The 20145-nt window shown below is 51.3% G+C and overlaps 1 long non-coding RNA gene across 1 annotated transcript in view; it reads right to left on the bottom strand.

The window, feature by feature from the left end:
* Positions 1-13117: 13117 nt before the first annotated feature.
* The window catches only part of LOC140709406 (uncharacterized), a 46156-nt gene continuing 39128 nt past the window's right edge, over positions 13118-20145 (bottom strand). Inside the window, exon 4 of the long non-coding RNA XR_012089901.1 lies at positions 13118-13473. This is a non-coding gene — a long non-coding RNA (uncharacterized lncRNA). The remainder of the gene's footprint in view (positions 13474-20145) is intronic.

A 20145-nucleotide genomic window follows, 5' to 3' on the forward strand; every position in this document is an offset into this window, starting at 1 on the left:
GAGATGCCCCACCCTCTCCTAGGACAACCAGGGCCGCTGCCAGTAACCAAGCTGGCTAAGTTCCAGGTGCAGAGCAGGCACCTGCTCCAGGCACGCCTTGGTCATCCTGTGGGAGCTGGGGCAGGCACCAGCTGCATGTGCCTGAACACAGGAAATGGACTGGGAAGTGCAGGCTGAGGGGTCTCCAAGCCCAGCTTCAGGAACCTGTCTCATTCCCGCTGCTCTGGGCTGAGGCTTTCTGGAGACTGAATTTAGGCAGACCCCATAGGCGGGCAAATGTGATCCCAAGGCCCCACTGTGGCTTGTGACCAGAGGAGCCTCTCCCCCAATATTACAGCAAGATTCTCAGGGACTCTGGATTGGGCTACGGCAGAACCAATCATGTGGCTGGTAGAGCGGAGAGGCACTCTGCTTGGGCAGGCAGGGTCACATGCTTTGCGGAACATCCCTACCCAGTCCACATGGCTTGAACTCTGAACGTGGTGGGTTGGTTAATCCAACAAGGGGAAGAAGTCAGTGGAAGTGGGGTTGGGGAAGGGGGCCTCCATGTGTCTGCACCCTCCTGACATGGCCTGCCCCACACCCACCCTCCTGACATTGTCTACCCCACACCCCACCCTCCTGACACCGTCTACCCCACACCCCACCCTCCTGACATTGTCTACCCCACACCCCACCCTCCTGACACTGTCTACCCCACACCCCACCCTACTGACACCACCTGTGCCATACCCCACCCTCCTGACACCGTCTACCCCACACCCCACCCTCCTGACACCGCCTGCCCCACACCCCACCCTCCTGACACCGTCTACCCCACACCCCACCCTCCTGACACCGTCTACCCCACACCCCACCCTCTTGACACCGCCTGCCCCACACCCCACCCTCCTGACACCGTCTACCCCACACCCCACCCTCCTGACACCGTCTACCCCACACCCCACCCTCCTGACACCGCCTGCCCCACACCCCACCCTCCTGACACCGTCTACCCCACACCCCACCCTCCTGACACCACCTGCCCCACACCCCACCCTCCTGACACCATCTACCCCACACCCCACCCTCCTGACACCGTCTACCCCACACCCCACCCTCCTGAAACCGCCTGCCCAACACCCCACCCTCCTGACACCGCCTGCCCCACACCCCACCCTCCTGACACCGCCTGCCCCACACCCCACCCTCCTGACACCGCCTGCCCCACACCCCACCCTCCTGACACCGTCTACCCCACACCCCACCCTCCTGACATTGTCTACCCCACACCCCACCCTCCTGACACCGCCTGCCCCACACCCCACCCTCCTGACACCGTCTACCCCACACCCCACCCTCCTGACACTGTCTACCCCACACCCCACCCTACTGACACCGCCTGTGCCATACCCCATCCTCCTGACACCGTCTACCCCACACCCCACCCTCCTGACACCGCCTGCCCCACACCCCACCCTCCTGACACCGTCTACCCCACACCCCACCCTCCTGACACCACCTGCCCCACACCCCACCCTCCTGACACCATCTACCCCACACCCCACCCTCCTGACACCGTCTACCCCACACCCCACCCTCCTGAAACCGCCTGCCCCACACCCCACCCTCCTGACACCGTCTACCCCACACCCCACCCTCCTGACACCATCTACCCCACACCCCACACTCCTGACACCGCCTGCCCCACACCCCACCCTCCTGACACTGCCTGCCCCACACCCCACCCTCCTGACACCGCCTGCCCCACACCCCACCCTCCTGACATTGTCTACCCCACACCCCACCCTCCTGACACCGTCTACCCCACACCCCACCCTCCTGACATTGTCTACCCCACACCCCACCCTCCTGACACCGCCTGCCCCACACCCCACCCTCCTGACACCGCCTGTCCCACACCCCACCCTCCTGACACCGCCTGTGCCACACCCCACCCTCCTGACACCGCCTGTGCCACACCCCACCCTCCTGACACCGCCTGTGCCACACCCCACCCTCCTGACATTGTCTGTCCCATGCCCACACCCACCTGACACTGTCTGCCTCATACCCCGCCCTCCTGACATTGTCTACTCCACACCCCACCCTCCTGACATTGTCTACCCCACACCCCACCCTCCTGACACCGTCTACCCCACACCCCACCCTCCTGACATTGTCTACCCCACACCCCACCCTCCTGACACCGTCTACCCCACACCCCACCCTCCTGACACCGTCTACCCCACACCCCACCCTCCTGACACCGTCTACCCCACACCCCACCCTCCTGACACCGTCTACCCCACACCCCACCCTCCTGACACCGCCTGCCCCACACCCCACCCTCCTGACACCGTCTGCCCCACACCCCACCCTCCTGACATTGTCTACCCCACACCCCACCCTCCTGACACCGTCTACCCCACACCCCACCCTCCTGACACTGCCTGCCCCACACCCCACCCTCCTGACACCGTCTACCCCACACCCCACCCTCCTGACATTGTCTGTCCCATGACCACACCCACCTGACACTGTCTGCCTCATACCCCGCCCTCCTGATACTGCCTGCCCCATACCCCAGGCTGGGGTGCTCAAACCATCTCCTTCCTAGAACCCCCAGCGCACAAGGCTCGGGAGGTGGGTGGGGTGCTCTGCCTTTTGCCCCCAGGCTGATTTCTCAAGAAGGCTCATTAGAGGGTGGTCAGGAGGGATACTTAAACCAGAGCTATTTGGGAGGGGTCCATGCCCTCTTAGGTGCCCACCTCCCCACCCAGCAGCTCCCATGCCACCCCACTCTCTTGCCTGGGTCACAGTGACCTTTGTCTGGGGCAAAGATCAGGCCTCCACCCTCCGCCACCGGGCAGAGCATCAGGGATGAGTGCCGCCCCAGCCGGCCCGGATCTCAGCTTTCCCAGGGAAGGACAGCTCTCAGCGAAGCTTCATCCACTCCCCTCCCTGCTGCGATGAGTTTTGATTTACAAAGTTTATGAACAAGTAACTCCTGTATTTGTTTGGTAGACTTAGGATTTTGTGTTTGGATTTTGCTTAAAGCAAGACATGCCTATCATTCAGCATACCCAAACCACATAGTTGTAAGACAAGATTTACATTTGTTCCTTAAGTAGTCAGATCCTGTCGGTGGATGTGGCATGAAAATGTGACAAGTCATGGACTTCAACAGTCGGAAACATCTCTAAACTGTGTGTCCAGATATCATTGTAATATGTGGCCTGTCTACATCAGAACTACTGGCTTACTTACTAAAAATGCAAATTCTAGGCTTGCCGGTGGACTCAAAAGGTGTGTAACAGAATCCAAGAATCTCCTTTTAGAGGGGCAAGGGACTAGGGGGACAGGGGCATCTGACTAAGAATGAGAAACCATGATGAAGGCAGTAATGTTCAGAGGAGTTGTGTGTGCGTGTGTGTGCGTGTGGGTGTGCGTGTGTGTGTGCATGTGTGTGTGTGTGTGTAAGAGAGAGAGACAGAGATAGAGACAGAGGTGAAGTGGGTCCCTGAATATCTGATTTCAAAGAGGTCAGTGGGTGCTGGTGTTCTGGTGCCACACACTACACTTTTATCTCTTTGATCCATAACAACAAAGCAGAAATGAAAACTTCCTTCTCTTCTTTGTTAAAATAAGCTTTCTTCTTAGCCCAACAGAAGAGACCCCAGCCATACCGGGGCTAGCCAGCCTTCCAGAGGAGCCTGTCCCCTGCTGTCCTGGGGACCCCAGCACCAGCTGAAGCCTCCAGAGTGGCTCATGGCTCTCTGTCCATCACTGCAGCTGTGGAGGAGTAACCTCGGCACCCATGCCCTTCTGTGGGACACCCGCAAATACTGCTCAATAAGCTTGAGTCCATTTCCTCACCCACACAAACAGAAAGACCCTCCACTAGGTCTGTCACCAGCTTGACATAAATTTGTTTTTCATATTCCTCATGGAAAATAGAGCTACACTCGATCAGAAAGGTGAAAATGGAATGGGTGAGGGTATTTTAATTCTGTCTTCTCTCTCTTCCCTCCTTGCTGTATGTACTTGGAATATGTGCACACACTCAGCTGTAAGAGCTGTTTGGGATTTGGGAACCAGCTTGCCTGGATATCAGAGGCCACAGGGTCTGTCCCTGTCTCTTTGCAGTCTGTGCAGTTGCCCCGGTTGGTGGAGCCATGGTGGCTGTGCCCTGTGGGCTGGGAATGATTGCAGGGGGACTGCGGGTCAACACATGCTGCATAAACCAAAGAGCAATATGTCTCCCACTCATAAATGGGGCTGTTTTTCAAAAAGACATGGATGGCGTGGTGGTCAGTAATCACACTCAGGCTGAAGGGCACCTGCATCCCTGGGAGTTTCAGGTCACTGTTTCCCAGAAACTCAAGACACTCAGGTTGTATCTGTGACACTTTCTTAACGTTTAAAATCAATCCTCCAGAGGTAACATGATAACGACTGAGAACAAACCAGGGGTTGCTGGTGAAAACCAGGGAAGGGCTGACAGCAAGAGGCATAGAGTTTAGACGTTCAGCCCTGGGAGGGAGGAAGAAGAGGCGTGGGGGGCTCGAGCCTAGGGCCTGCCTCCTTCTCTCCTCCTAGTGGAGTCCAGGCTGGCTGCTGAGCACCTCACACACAGGAAGATTATTGCTTCTTCGTGTCCAGATTAACTGTCCCCAAAAGTGACCGGGTTCTCTGATTCACCCCTCCCACCTTCACCCTGGCAGAGGGGAGCCTGGGCCCCTTGGCCGTGTGCACTGAGACCAGCTGACGCCCTGCTCGACTCGAGCTCCTCAGCCCCAGTTCAGCCCACCCAAGACCCAGAGTCCTGCCTGTCTCTGCCCAGTGATGGTTTAACTCCTATCTAGACCACACCATGCTCCCAAAACGCTTCTCAGTGGGAAGGATACAAGTCGCCTTCTTTAGGCCTCCACGTGCTCCCAGCTGATGCCTCGTGATGCTCTCTCCTGGGTCCTCCTCTCCTTCCTCCCCTCAGGCAGGTGGTTCTCCTGGTGCCTCCAGGAGGGAGCACACGGCAGGGCAGAGAGCCAGCGTCACCATGGACACCTCTTGGCTCTTGTTTCCCAAAATCCCAAACCGAGAGAAGAGGGAAGAGGTAGAAAGTTCAGCAGGTGCAGAATGTGGGGGCTTCCTGCGGACTAAACAGACCACCTGGTTGGCCTGAAGGAGCTGGGAGGCTGCAGACCTCAAAGCCGAGAGACCTCAGGCGCTCCTGGGTCACTTGTCCTGAGAAGTGATTCCATGAGATTCTTGGTATCCTCAAAGCACAGCACAAAGGGACACCAGGTGGCCCAACCCAGTGGGGACCACCTGTGGCCAGAGGGCTTTTCTGTGCCTCAGCCTTGCCTGAGTCTTTGAAATAACCCTGGTGAGGTGGGGACGAAGCGCCTGGGAATCAGAACTCGCCTTACAAACCGGAAGTGGGATTTTCCGCAGAGGGGAGGCCAGGTGTAAAAGCGAATGAGGGTGATTTATGAAAAGCAAGGAAATGCAAAGTCCCTGCAGACTGAGGTTCACAGCTTGCCCACGCTCTGCCTGCACCTCCCGCCATCCCGTGTTTCACACTGACAGCCTCGCCCCTGGGCCTGCTCAGCGGAGGCTCCTGTCTGAGGGAAGCCTACGTTCGGCCACCAGAGGAACCCGGCAAAGTGGGCAGGCACCTTCCCTTCTCCACCTGCCTCTGTTGTCAGGATGAATGGCCCAGACTCCCTGAGAAGCTCTCGTGCTCACCAGACACCTTTCCAGTTTCAAGATCTTTCCTCAGCCCCTGAAGTCCCACAGACCCCACAGAGCCCCTCCCGGCTCTTGCCTTGTTTCCTAGGAAGGTCACATGTTCTTTAGCGCAGTCATTACCCACACTCTCCCCAGGGTGGGAAGTTACCCAGTGCCTCCAAGGGAAAACAAGCTCCCTCCAACTTAAAGTGGCTAAAAGTGGCTGTGATTTCAATGCTTTCGTTCCCTCTGCCCAGGGAGGGGGCTGAGGAGAAATGGATTGAGACTGACTGAAGGTCGTCGGAACCTGTGTGGCCCCGTGCTGAGCGCCGTGTGGTCACCAACCTGTTCCACCCACATGTACGGCCTAGCAGCTTGGGAGGGACATGGAGGCATGGAGCAGCAGGGAGACCACATTGCCAGTACCCCAGCCATGCCTCCTGAAAAGCAGGAGCATGGACACGTCACCCCCCTGGGCCTCATCCCCTCGGCCCCCTCCTCCAACAGGTGAATATGACACTGTGGGCAGATGCAGGGGCATTGCAGGGGGGCACTGGAGAATCCATGGGAACTGAGCTGCATCCACGATGGAGGCCTGGAAGCAGAGGCAGAATGTGGGTGGCCTGGAGCTTCTCCTAAGGGTGGCCAGAAGTAGGAAAATAATAATGGACATTTGGGCTCATTCCTCATCACACACAAAAAAAGTGCCAAGATGGAGCAGAGCACAAGATGTTGCAAGGACAGTGATCTCAGCCCAGGACCAGGGCGGGGTCATGTCAGACCATCCCTGACAGCCGAGGCATGGCAGGTTCCCAATGCCACACTGACCTGGTGGTTTTCAGAGCTCTTCCTTGCATCACCCACAACTGCCCACGGTGACCCAGCATTAAAGGAAACTGCCAGTCCTTGGATCTGCGATGCCCCTGCCTGGCCCCACACCATCCCGCTGTGTGCCCACATGTCCTTCCTCTGAGTCATGCAGTGGGTTCACTGCACATGGAAGCCAATATTATAGCTCTGACTTTTGAGAAAAGAAAAGGCTTTATTGCAAGGCCAACCAGCAAGGAGACAGGAGGCAGGGCTCAGATCTGAATCCCCAGTATTAGGTCGGGTGAGACTCTAATGGGCTGGGGAGGGCAGGTTGGTATGCAGATGCACTGGTGGGGCGGATTTCGATGGGACAGCTTTAAACGTGGTTATTTACGGTAAGGTGTGGAATGGTTGACTTCAGCACTGGCTCTTCCTGGATAACAGACCGCTCGTTTCTGAAAGGGTTCCAGTGTTCAGTTTCCAGTGATGCCCAGGCTTTTTGATTCCTCAGGGAGGAAACGTTGGTTCTAAGTGTTACTGAGGTGACGGTTTCCTGCTCTCCACATGCCCAGGTCATATGACTGCAGCTTCGGCTCTGCTACTTCTGCAAAACAGCTTGACATCCTGTGATCCACATGATAGGGACAGTTAGGACTGGTCCTGCAGTGACAGTCCTTCCCGAGTCTCCCAGGTGCTGACAGATAAAACAGTTTTAACTTGACCTAAAGTCTCAAACTAGGCTTGAGGACATTTAATACAAATGATTGGTAAAGTGGCGCCATCACATGCCATAATTAAACACATCCAAACAGCGTAATCAATGCACAGTTACATCTAAACAAAGTTACCCACTCACACCATGCTGGCATCTATTTTAGATAAATCATCCAATTTCTCGCTCACATACTCTTCCAAAAGGTCATGCCGCCCTGAGCAGCCAGGTCTGTGACGAGGGTTTGAACTCCGCACTGCTGCTCACGCCCCTCTCCAGAGCCCAGCATTGGCTTCCGCTGGACCACCCAGAGAACCCCACAGGGGCCTTGCTGGCTCCCCTCAGCCTCTGGCAGCTCCTGAGCCCCAGAGCCCAGGTTGCACCCCAGGTCCGTTCAGCCCCACCTCTGGGAGGGAGGGCCTGGCCTTGGAGTTTCCTGAAGCTCCCGGGTGACTCCAACCAGCAGCTAAGCCCAAGAACCCCTAATTCAGGCAGTCAGCATGTGTGCATGAGTCATATTTTGTCATGTAAACCCCACATTCTCCAAGTAAAAATTGAGGCCGACACTGGGTACTCAATAAGATCATTAAAGTCCTATGATCATGACTAACGTTCAACCGCAGAGGGCACGGAGGCACACTGACCACTGACTGCACAGTCAGGGAGGGCGGGGCCATAGGGACAGAATGACGGGGAATCACGTGAACCCACCAGTGACCACCACGCCCTCACCCAGCAGACCGCCAAAAGCTCCCCAAGTGCAGAGGGGCGGATCTGCTGGCCCCGAGCTGCCTGCTCCCCTGGGTTCTCAAACCCAAGCACCTCGCTCCCCGCTGAGTGCGGAGACCTGTGACTTCACACTCTGCGGTATCATTGCGCTCCGCTGGGGAACGCACAGTGCCCCCATGCAGTGCAGTGTGCATCGTGCAGAACCTACACCTGCCGTCACCCTGCACCTGGCCCCTCACTCGATGTCCCCACCCACGTTCCCACGTTGCTGTTCCCCCTTTAGAGGCCCTTGGGATCAGAGGATGCCCTGAGCCATGGGATTCCTATGAGCATTTGAGTGCTTGCCCAGAGCCAGACTCCAAAGTGGACACAGAACAAGAGAGCTAGGCATGACCACACTAAGTGGAGCATGCCGTTACCAAACTAAACATAAAATGTTTCTGCTTAAAATAAAATAAATCCAATAATTTCCAGGTCCCTGGAATTTATTCAGAACCCCTGTAAACTGCTAGATGGTTGCCCTCAAGTCATGGAAGCACAGAGGAACACCAATGAACGTCCAACGCTGTGCTTTCGCAAAACACACAATCCTGTCCGCGCCCCATTTCGGTCCCAAGAAAATCACACCAGTGGAGCAGCAAAAATGGGGGCTTGCTGTGGACCATCACAGTCCCATAACTGAGGGACTGAGGTGGAGGCGACCCAGGAATAAACCGCAAAGTGCCTGGGCTCCAGGTGGCTTCATTGAGAGCCATGAGTCCCACTGGGGAGAGGAGACGTGCTTCTCTGCTTCTTTGTATTTAGAGCCCCCTGCCCTCCAGAAAATATTTTTACTCAAAATTAGGTTGTCGTTGAGATATCATTTTATTTTTATTACGAATAGATTTCACCTAAACTGAAAGCTGAATGGATGTCTTTGAGATTTTTTAAGTGTATAAAAAGGAAGTAAATCCCACCCTGGTACATGACCCTACTATTCTCAGCCCGTGTTTCTGCAATCTTCCTGAAGTCGATCTTTTTACCCCTCCCTTCCTCCTCTCCATTCATTTTTGACCCAGACCCTCTTGTAGGCACTGAATGGCAGGGAAGGAGACAGGCCCAGATCTGGCTCTGGTGGAGTTCATATCCTGATCTAACAGAAACAAACAGGGGATGAAACATTTTCATTAGAGCTAGTGTCATGAACAAAAGGAAACAAGATGAGTGGGGGTCACCACAGCTCCTAGCAGGGGACAGGCAGAAACGGCTGCTCTGAGAGGGTGAATTTGTGAGACTTACAGAACAGGAAACAGACCCAGCGCAGACCGCCCAAGCAGAGGGAACGCAGTACTTGCCAAGTCCTGCAGGAAATGCCAGGCAGAGATGACCAAGACAGAGCTTCCCTGAAGGAACCTGCACTTTAGTCTGGGAAAGAAAAGTCAAGGCCGTTGATGGAGGACTCACCTCGCACCAGGCTCGGCTCTGAAGTGCTTGCCATGAACATAGGGCAGCAGCCGAGGTTCCTACTGCACACAGCAGTGTATTTCAGTCTGCGCCCGAGAACACACTCCTAACCACAACACTCCAGGACAGGTACACAGGAGGTTGTAACCAAGGGCAAAAACAGTAAGGGACCTTGAGGACCAGAGAAGGGTCTGGCAGAAAGGAAGTCAGGACCTCGCCAGGTATAGATGATTCAGTGTGGCAGAGACTGGGCCAGAAAAGGCGCTGTGGAATCCACCCTGTTGGCTGGAACCCTCGTGCTGGGAGCCCTGAGCAAGCCCCCGTGGAAGGTGGCTCAGGATGCCATGCTGCAAGGAAGCCCAGCCACACAGAGGCCACGTGCGCCACAGACACGGGAGTGAGCAAACCTACTATCAACTCGAATCTTCCCAACTGACGCACCACACCCTGGGCTCCTTCCAAATTCCTTACCCACAGAATCCGTGAACACAGCAAAATGGCTGCTGTTGTACTAAGTTTGGGGTGGCTCGCTGTGTACCCATAATAACTGAAAACCAAGGATGTGCAAAAGAAAGCAAGAGTGCTGATGCCTCTGAAGCGCTACAGTGACCTCAACGAGAGGACCTGTGCTCTAGCCCCAGTCCCTGAGTCTGAGAGGTCAAAATGGGAACATTAGAAACTGACCCACCATCCTTTGAAAGGAAAGGCTCAGGGACGTGGCTATCTCAAAGGCAGGTGTCCAGGGGGTCTGAACTGCAATGTGGACCTCCTCATCCCCTTCCACCCTGGGGATGCTTTCTGCCGTGCCATCGCCCCCACGTAAAAGCCCTATGAACAGAAAGCCAGTGCACTGTAAACACAGATGCCACATGGAGAAATCCTCTCAAAAAGGGGTACACAGACCTAAGAGCTTCTGCACCTCTGAGTAATACATTTAACCTGTCTCATTAATATGTTAATGACGGTAAGCAGAAAACATTTAATTAGCCAGAGCTTTGCTTGTTTTCTTTGAATTTTAAAGGATTTCCAGGACATGCACTGGGATCTCTAAAATCTTGAGGGAAGGGTGAGCCAGCACCTTCTTGACCTGAGGTGGATCCCGTCAGCAGGCAGAGGTGCACGGAGCCCAAGCTGCAGCCTGGCCTCTGCGAGGCGATCCTCTCTGCTTTCCTCTTTCTTCTCCTCCTTTCCAACATCTTCAGAGGGGGCTGAAAGTAAATGAACAAACACACTTACATAGACAGATTGAGCACTTCTAATCTGAAAATCTGAAATCTGAAATGCTCCAAAATCCAAAATTTTGTAAATGTCAACATGACACTGAAAATTCCACATCTGACCTCATGTGATAGATTGCAGTCAAAATTTTGTTTCATGCACAAAATTATTTAAAACATTATATAAAATTACCTTCAGGCTGTGTTTTAAGGTATATCTAAAACATAAGTGAGTTTTGTGTTTAGGCGTGAGTGGGTCTCATCCCCTAAGACAGCTCATTACCTGTATGTACATATTCCAAAATCCGAAAACACTGGAAATCCAGAACACTCCTGGTCCCAAGCACTTCAGATAAGGGACACTCCATCTGTGTGTACATACACATGCACATATGAATGTATTTGTGTGTGTGTGTGTGTGTATTTAGAGAGAGATTTGCAAAGGTTATTTGGTTGCTCCCTGATCATGGCACCATCTTGATTCTAGGATCTCTTGAAGCTCTGTTAGAGGAACCAACAAATGAGCAGGGAAGTGTGTTGAGAAATAAAAGTAACCGTGCCTGAGACTCTGCTGGTTAAGACAAGCAAAAAATTGGGGTCAAAGGCCTTGAACTGCTAAAATAAGCAAGAGTGCAAGCTCCATGACTCTCTGGAACTGCAGACACCCCACAGGGAAGTGGGGATGCCACTGGAGGATCAGAGACTCTACACTGCCTCTTGAAAAGCTGACAAAGTCCATTATATATACATTTTATGCACCTAAACTCAACAATTTAACAATTCATGTTGGTCAACATTTTAAAGAGAAATGCCCAGAAAAAATAGCCATGAAAAAGGGCAGCCAGTGGTACCCAAAAACCCACCTACTGGGTTCATGTGCCCAGAGAGCTTGAGACACACACTCTGCGGTTCTCTGGGTCGCGCTCAGTGGCCCCGCGCTTTCCATGGACGTCGAGAGGAGGTTTTGCTGAGCCATGTCGCTCATGTTTGCAGATTGGTAACCCATGGGCACCACGGCACTGGCATCATGCAGGGCGTGGCACAGGGAACAAAGCAGGGAGCCCTGAACAGCAAGCCGTCATGAGTGACTGGGGGCATCTGCATGGGCTTCAGCCTCCACCCTGTAAGCCAACGGGAGGTCCCAGCTGTAATCCGGACCAACTCTGCTCTGCATGAGAGCAATGCGCTTCCTCAGCATCGTTCACACAGCTCCTTCCTAAGATTCCAGTGCCACACTTGCTGTCTCTTCGTAGCCCTGGTTGCCCTTCTCAGGGAGAGAGCTTACACTGACCTGGGGGCAGTGGTCGAGAGATGATGTATCCACAGCTTGGGTGGGGCAGGGGATCACCATCTTCCTCCAATCGCCACTCTTCCAGCAATGCAGCTCACAATCACCTCAGCCCTAAACCAATCTTACTGAAAGCAAATGCCATCCATGTAAAAGATCAGATGTATACAGTACAAGGTGGCACAAAGCCGTGATTACTAAAACAGAGCATTATCAGGAAATGGCCTGGCATCTTAATTCCTAAGGCACTAATAGAGTTGATCTCATACCTCAAATACATCTGATCTCAAAGCTTTGATAAATCTGAGAACAGAGTTGGGTCTTCGGGAAATAGAGACAGCAGCAGGAAAATCCTGAAATAGCATCAGAGGATCCTTCGAAAAACATAGTAGAGAGAGAGACAGACCCCACCTGTACATGGAAGGCAGCTCAACCAAGACAAGACTCAGGAAGATTCCAGGCTGTGGAAGGTGCATATTGCAGTATCATGCCCCTTCAAGACCCTTTAAGCAATCCATTGTATTTAGCAGAAAACATCAGTCTCATCTGAGGAAAACAAATCCCAGGATAGCCAATCAGTGAATTACAGTCTTAGCAGGCACTCACCAGTGGAGGCTGAGTCCAGTGAAACCCAAGAATCAGCCCACACCAAAATTCTGCAGGGAGTCAAAGGAAAACATACACAAATGCTCACATCAGTGTTAGTCATAATGCCCAGAAAGCAGTCACTGGTGAGCGTATGGAGAAGCCAAATGTGGTCCATCCATAAGGTAATGTGGTCCGTCCATACGGCGGAACACTGTGGAATCCTGAAAGGGAAAGAAGCTGTGATCCCTCCTGCTGCCACACAACAGACCTGAAAACACTGTGCTCGGTGAAAGAAGCCAGACACAAAAGACACACACTATTTGATATAGTTCTGTGAAATGCCCAGTATAGGCTAATCTGCGGAGACAGAAAGCAGATTCCTGATTGCCTGGTGGCAGGGGAGGCGGGACTGGGATGTCACCGCTAGTGGGGTGGGGATTCTTTCTTAAGTTAGACAGTGATGGTCACATAGCATTGTGGATGCACTAAAAGTCACTGTTTCCTACTCTTCAAAATTGTTAAAATAGTGTTACGTTACGTGAATTCTACCTCAACTTTATAAATTCTATTTGGTTAATCCATTTTTTAAAATTCTGCAGTGGCAGCATCTGGCCAGGGCTCCTTTGTCAGCATGCCTTGGGTGAGGTGAGGAAAGTGGCCCCACAACCTGCTTACCGGGGGAGAAAAAATGGCCCACGAGGTGTCAGGAAGCCAGTAGGATCCAGCTAGAATTTACGGATAAACCATAACCTGGTTTTTAAAATATTTCACACAAAGGATCTTAAATCCCAAGAAATAGAAACGTGCTGCCAATTTCTTTCATGGATCCCACCAGAAAGAGGGCATGGAGAGGGCCTGAGATGGGCGAGGGCCTCTCTTGCTCTGTTTTCAGTCAACCTCAACCACGGTTGATGAGTCCTGTGGGGCTCCACACCAGGGAACGGCCTTTCCGATGGCCTTTGTTCTTGAGGCTCCTGTAGGAGAAAAAAAAAAGAAAAAGAAAATCCCGTTCAATCACCATAACCTGTCCCTGCAAGAGCATAAAAATAAGTGATTGTTTATTTGAAACACCTGAACTATCACTGCTGCAGCAACTCAGGAAATCTGATAAGGTGATAATGAAAACTGTGTCATGCATGAATATCCATTTTAAAAACACACTTATGTCAGTCTTTACGTAAAGGTCGAAATTAATGTTATGTTGAAAACATTTTTCAAACCACAATTATCTTGACTCATGAAGCGAACCGAATTCCTATTAGGTTTACAGTCTTGGGTTTAAGCCTCACACATTTCACCAGAAGGGCTTCACCAATTAGAGTAAAAGCTGACTTGAAGAGAGATCACAAGGACTTTCTATCCCTGGAGCTGGCTGCCTTTGTTCAGCCTTCTGGGTCACATCTTGCCCTCCAGGGAGAAGTGGCTGATGAGTCAGAAGGCGCTTGTGAAGCCGTCCTTCTCCCAGTGCATCCCACGGACCCCCAGATGCTCTTTCACACAGGTATGTCTCTTCCCACTGGGTGGCATCTGCGACCTGGAGTCCCTGGCCCAAGAGCCGCCAGTCAGTGCATCACTGGAGCAGCAAGGGACACCCACTGTATCCCCTGCCCACAGGTGAGGAGCAGCCACCAATAGGCTCCAGAGGCTGATGGGGAGCCACTGTGTGGTACATCCCCCCTGCCCAGCAGCCGTTTTGGTGTTTTGGTGGTGCCCGGAAGGTGTACAGTACCATGTGGAAGTGGCTCGATGTATTAGCCATCTGTAGCTGCATAACACCACAAACTTAACAGCTTTAAACAACACCCATTTGCCACCGTGCAGCACGGCAGCTCGGAAGTCCTGACATGCTTGGCTGGGCTCTCTGCCTTTGCTCTCACAAGCTGGAACCAGCGTCAGCTCTGCTGTACTGTAGGTGGAGGCTCCAGGGAAGATCAGCTTATGGTCTCATCCAGGTTGTGGCAAAATTCAGTTCCTTGTGGTTCCAGGACTGAAGTCCCTGTTTTCTTATGTCTATCAGCCAAGGACTAGTCTCAGCCCCTGAAGGCTGCTCTCAGGTCCTGACCCATGACCCCCACCACATCACCATCAGGAAAGGAGCAGCTCCCTGGACAGAGCAGCTCTGTCACCCGAGGGTCCCTCTGACTTCCCCTTCCATCACCAGTTCAAGAATATCCTCTGCTGTAAAGGGTGTGTGGTGAAGCTCAGCCCAGCTGGGTAATCTGCTATTTTAAAGTCAAAGGATTAGGAACTTTCTCCATCCACCTGTGCTGCTGCAACACAATACCTGAGACTGGGGATTCGTAAAGAAGAGAAATTCCTTTCTCACAGTTCTGGAGGCTGGGAAGTCCAAGTCAAGGCACTAGCAGGTTTGGCATCTGAGGAGGGCCTAGTGTCTGCTTCCGAGATGACACCTGTTGCTGTGTCGTCCAGGGGGAATGAATGCTGTGTCCTCACATGGCAGAAGACAAAGGGGTACGAGCCTACGGTGCTCCCCTCAGCCTCTTTTATAAGGATGGGAATCCTATTCATGGGGGTTCTATACTCGTCACTTCATTTCCCCACCTCTTAATACTCTCACTTAGGTAATTAAGTTTCGACATATGAATTTTGGTGGACACACTCAGACCATAGCAGTAACCCTAATTACACTTGCATCAGTGAATCCAATCTTCAAAGTCTTGGGGATTAGAGTAGGAAATCTTGAAGGCCATATTAGAATTTTGCCTCCCACACCTGGTGTGTAAGGAATACTTACCATAAGCTCAAAAGTCAAGCTCTGTTCAAGTATTCTCCACCCTGCATTTGCACACAATTTCCAGGCCTTCTGATTTTACTACTACTAATAATAATAGTGGTGGGTAGCCCTTGATGTTAGCCTCTCTGTTCCACACCTAAAAACTGGTCTCATTTAAAACACACAATCCTCTATGAAGCTAACTCTATTACTAGTTCCATTTTGCAGAGAAGAAGACTGAAGCTCAAAGAGGTGAGGCAATGTGCCCAGGTGACTCAACCAGTGTGTGTGTGGAGCTGTGAAAAGGCAAGACCCAAAGTGACAGCAGGGGCTCCTGAGTCCACACTATGACCCACCATCTCTCCAGCTGTGGGCCCCAAGCCTCACCTCTGTGTCTTCTTCCCTGCCCTCCACTGGCCTATAAGCAAGAATCGTAGAGTTTTTAAATGTTCATCATTTGCTGTTGACTTGTTCCCCTGAGGGCTTGATAGAGCTGACTAGCACACATATGAAAAAGTGTTAATAAAAGATTAAAATGCAAGATCATGGAAGATCCAGATCAGCATAGAAAATCCAGTCTAAGGGTAAGGCTGAAGGCCACACTTTCATGTCTCACCCAGTTCCTAAAGCTGAAACATAAATTTTACTCTGAGCTCCCTAGCAGAAAAAGCAAAAACAAAAACACAGAAAACTAATTGTGCAGAGGTGGAGCTTGCAGTGAGCTGAGATTGCAACACTGCACTCCAGCCTGAGCAACAGACTAAGACTCTGTCTCGAAAAAATTTTAAATAAATAAAAAAGAAAAGAAAATTAACTGTGCAAAAGTAGAATAATCCACCTCCTTTAAAAAAGCAAATTTTTTCCTAACTCACAGAGCAAGACAGCAGTTTGCCTTGTGAACCTCACATAAGGGGCACTGATAATTATGGTAGAAAACCCTTGGCAGCATTTCTAAAGCAAATGCAGGCCTGGGCGGTCTCACAGAATTTCCCTTACAGACCTTACGAGCAATCTGGGCCCGTCATGAGCACCAAGCACAATTCAGAGAGCATAGATTCACAGGTGTCTGGGAAGTGAGACAGATTCCAAATTCCAGAGACTCAGCCCAACACATCCCAAAGAAAGGAGGTTCTGCATGCCCTCCAAAGACCCTGCACAAATGCCTTTCCTCTCAACGAGGGCAAACAACTGATTATTCAGGGTTCTCGTCTCAGATCAGAACCTGGTGGGCAGATATTCCCTCTCTATTGTCAAAAATTAAATAATCTAATCAAACGAGCAAGGTTGAGTGGACAGATTTTTCATGAAAATTTATAAGACTAACCAAGGCCCTTAATAAGACGATCCAACACTGAAGAGAAGTTGGATGGAAGAACTTACATATGAGACAAAGTTTATGCTCACATGCATACACACAGACACAAACATATAATGCATGCATATATATGCACATATATACATATCTATGCAAATGTACACACATATACACAAGTCCATATATGCACACACATACTTATCAACATACACCTACACATATGCACACATGCAATCATATACATGAACACACAAATATATACAAGCATACACATATACACAGGCATATACACATAGGCACAAATATACACTCATATATGCACACATATACACACCTAATAAACACACTCACCCACACATGACAATTCTGATTTCAGCAAACACTCATGCTTATAATTCCTCCAGTTTCTAACATAGCCAAAAAATTTTTAGTCCAGAAACTTTTCAAAGCAAATCGAACCACCACTAATCATGGTTATAGAAAACTCTCAATCATGAAGCAATGCTGATATGTGGTTTAGAGCAACATAGTTTCAGTGACACTATCAGAATAAACTGCTGAAAAAAATCTGATGCTCTCCAAGGGGCCAGGTGAAGTGGCTCACACCTGTAACCCCAGCTACTCAGGAGGCTGAGGCAGGAAGATCTGGACACCAGGACACCAGGAGGCCTGCCTAGACAGCATGGTGAGACCTGCATCTCAAAATAAAATAGAATAAAATAGGGGAACATCACATACCGGGGCCTATCATGGGGAGGGGGGAAGGGGGAGGGATGGCATTGGGAGTTATACCTGATGTAAATGATGAGTTGATGGGTGCTGATGAGTTGATGGGTGCAGCACACCAACATGGCACAAGTATACATATGTAACAAACCTGCACGTTATGCACATGTACCCTAGAACTTAAAGTATAATAATAATAATTTTTTAAAAAATTGTAAAAAAAAAAATAGAATAAAATAAAATATTTTTTTTTAAAAATTCAAAGATCCCAAAGAATTCTGGAGTCCAAGTGAACTGAAGAGGAAAGAGCGAATTGTTCACCTGGGAGAGCTGGAAGGGTGCAGGATGACCTCAGGGCCATCTTGAAGGCCTTGACCTTGTCTTTCTTTTCCTGTACCTCCACATTTTCTTCCCCTCTGTGGGGCCGGAGGAGCACCTTCATCACCTTCCCTCAAAGTGCCTTTGAGTGACCAAGCACCATGTCCCTCCACCTGCACCCTGGTAGCCAATGAGCTTTGCATCACACCTGCCTCGGGCCAGCCATACCTTGGATGATTTCACTGACACTGTTGACTCTCTACTGATTCACCTAAACATTCCCCAACACTAAAGACATTTAATTTGCTTTCACAGTAAAGAATCCACACTTCCATACATTTATAACACTTTTCAGCTGCAACTCTAAACTGAATAATTAAACTGAAGCGACCTTTTCTGTAGACACGTGGTTTTATTTGGTTTTACTCACTTGACAAGTGCTGCTGTGTTGTAAGCATGTGCCTGCATTCACTCTGTTTAACCCTTTAACAACCTGATGAGGTAGACACAGTGATCATGCCTATTTTACCAGTGGGGAAACTGAGCCACAGAGCAGTTAAATAGCTTGTTTGCCCACACGGTCACAAAGCTAGAACATTTTCTCTACAGGGGACCAACAAAATATTTTGAGGAACTGGTAAAATGTAGACTTAGATGTACTATGGAAAGAATTGTGAAACCCAGATTCCACAGAAATGTTCTAAGAGAATTCAAAGAATGTTTAAGATCATCCTTTAAAACACTCCTCATGCCCAGAAAGCTACCTCTGAACTCCACAGTCTTTCTAGTTCTCACTGCTCTCTGCACCCTACCCTGACTGGCACAGAAAACATGCTCTTCTCTCTCCACAGCCATTTCTCTCTGGCCTTCACAGCCAGATTTCAAATTGTGTGGAGGGAAAGAGCCCAGCACTGGGAACTGAAATGGGATGAATTAGAGGACACAGACTGGCCAAGTGGGCAGAACTCTAATGTGACCCCCGACCCAGTGAGCTTCCCCTGGAGATATGAGATGGAGCACCTGTGACCCTGTTAGGTTATATGACAAATAAATTCTCCAACTGGTAGAAGAAATGAAGTCAGCCAGATCCCACACCTTACAGTGCCAACATGGCCTCACCGGCTTTAAAGACACCCTGGCTGAGAGCAGCCCCTGGCTAACACGGGGCCCCGAGTCACCAAGAACTGAGTCCTGCCCAGCACTTAAGTGTGCCTGGGAGGAGAGTCTTCCCCAGGACCCAACAAGAGCCCAGCCCAACTGACACCTTGACTTTCACCTTGTGAGATCAGAGAAGCCCACTGAAGCCACAGACTTCTGTCCTACAGAGCTGTGGGACAGTGAGCAGGTGCTGCTCCAAGCCGCTGTGTCTGTAGCCATTTGTCACGCAGCACAGATGACTGATGAATGCCTGAGGAGTGGGCGTGGGGCCCAGGCGACTCGGGGCCCCAGAGGGAGGAGCAGGGCAGCAGCCTGGCACAGCAAACCTACCTCTGGCAGACTGAGGGGCACGTGCTATGGGGGTGGCTGGGAGGAGGGGCTGGAGCGCGTGGGGCACCGACGGTTAAAACAGACCACGCTGCACCCGCTGAGTCCTGGCTTCACCCCTTGGAACCCATGTAACCTTCGGGAGCTGACCTCCCTAAACCTCAGCTCCATTATCAGTGACCTTCAACCTCGAGGTTGGAGTGTGCCCACCGCGCGGGGTTGCCATAAGGATTAAATCAAAGGCCCCACAGGGAGCCCTGGCCTGTGCTGACACACGGGCAGCATCTGCACACATTGAACACGGAAAGGGATACAGTCTGCCACTTGGTGGCATACAAAACAGTGGCCCCCAAATATACGCACGTCCTAATCCCCAGAACCTGTGAGTATGTTGCCTTACATGGCAAAGAAGGCCTTGCAGATACTGTCAGGTTCAGGATTCTGAGATGGGGACATGATTCAGGTGGGCTCAAGGTCACCACAATGGTCTTCACGAAAGGCAGAGACAGAGGTTGCAGCCTGACCACAGAGGATGCAGAGGGTGCGGACCACACTGCCACGGCAAAGATGGAGGAAGGGGCCAGGAGCTCAGGCATGCAGGAGCCACAGGGGCTGGGACAGGCCAGGACACAGCTTCTCCCCAGAGCCTCCAGAAGGACCAGCCCTGCCAGCACCTTCAGCCCACTGAGGCTGATTTTGAACTTCTGCCCTCCAGAATCGTACAAAAATAAATGTGTTGTTTTAAGTCACTAAATTCGCGGTAATTTGTTACAGCAGCCCCAGGGAAGTAACACACCCTTCCTGAAACCACACCAGACTTAACCTGTGTGTAGGCCCAGGGCAGGGGCAGGGGACACTCAGAGGAACGAAACCTCCCAGCCAGCCTCCATCCTGCTTACTTGCAGGAGGTCACCCAGGGAACCATATTCCCTGCAGCTCCCATGAGGCACAGATTTATGCAAAAAATAAAATTATTAGAAGTAATAGGAGTGCAGTTCTTGGGAATTCCACTTTGAGCATTGCACACAGGAGACTGCCAAGCTTCAGGACCACAAACCAGTGCCAGAC

This window comes from Chlorocebus sabaeus, chromosome 2 (assembly GCF_047675955.1).
Source record: "Chlorocebus sabaeus isolate Y175 chromosome 2, mChlSab1.0.hap1, whole genome shotgun sequence".
NCBI lineage: Eukaryota > Metazoa > Chordata > Mammalia > Primates > Cercopithecidae > Chlorocebus > Chlorocebus sabaeus.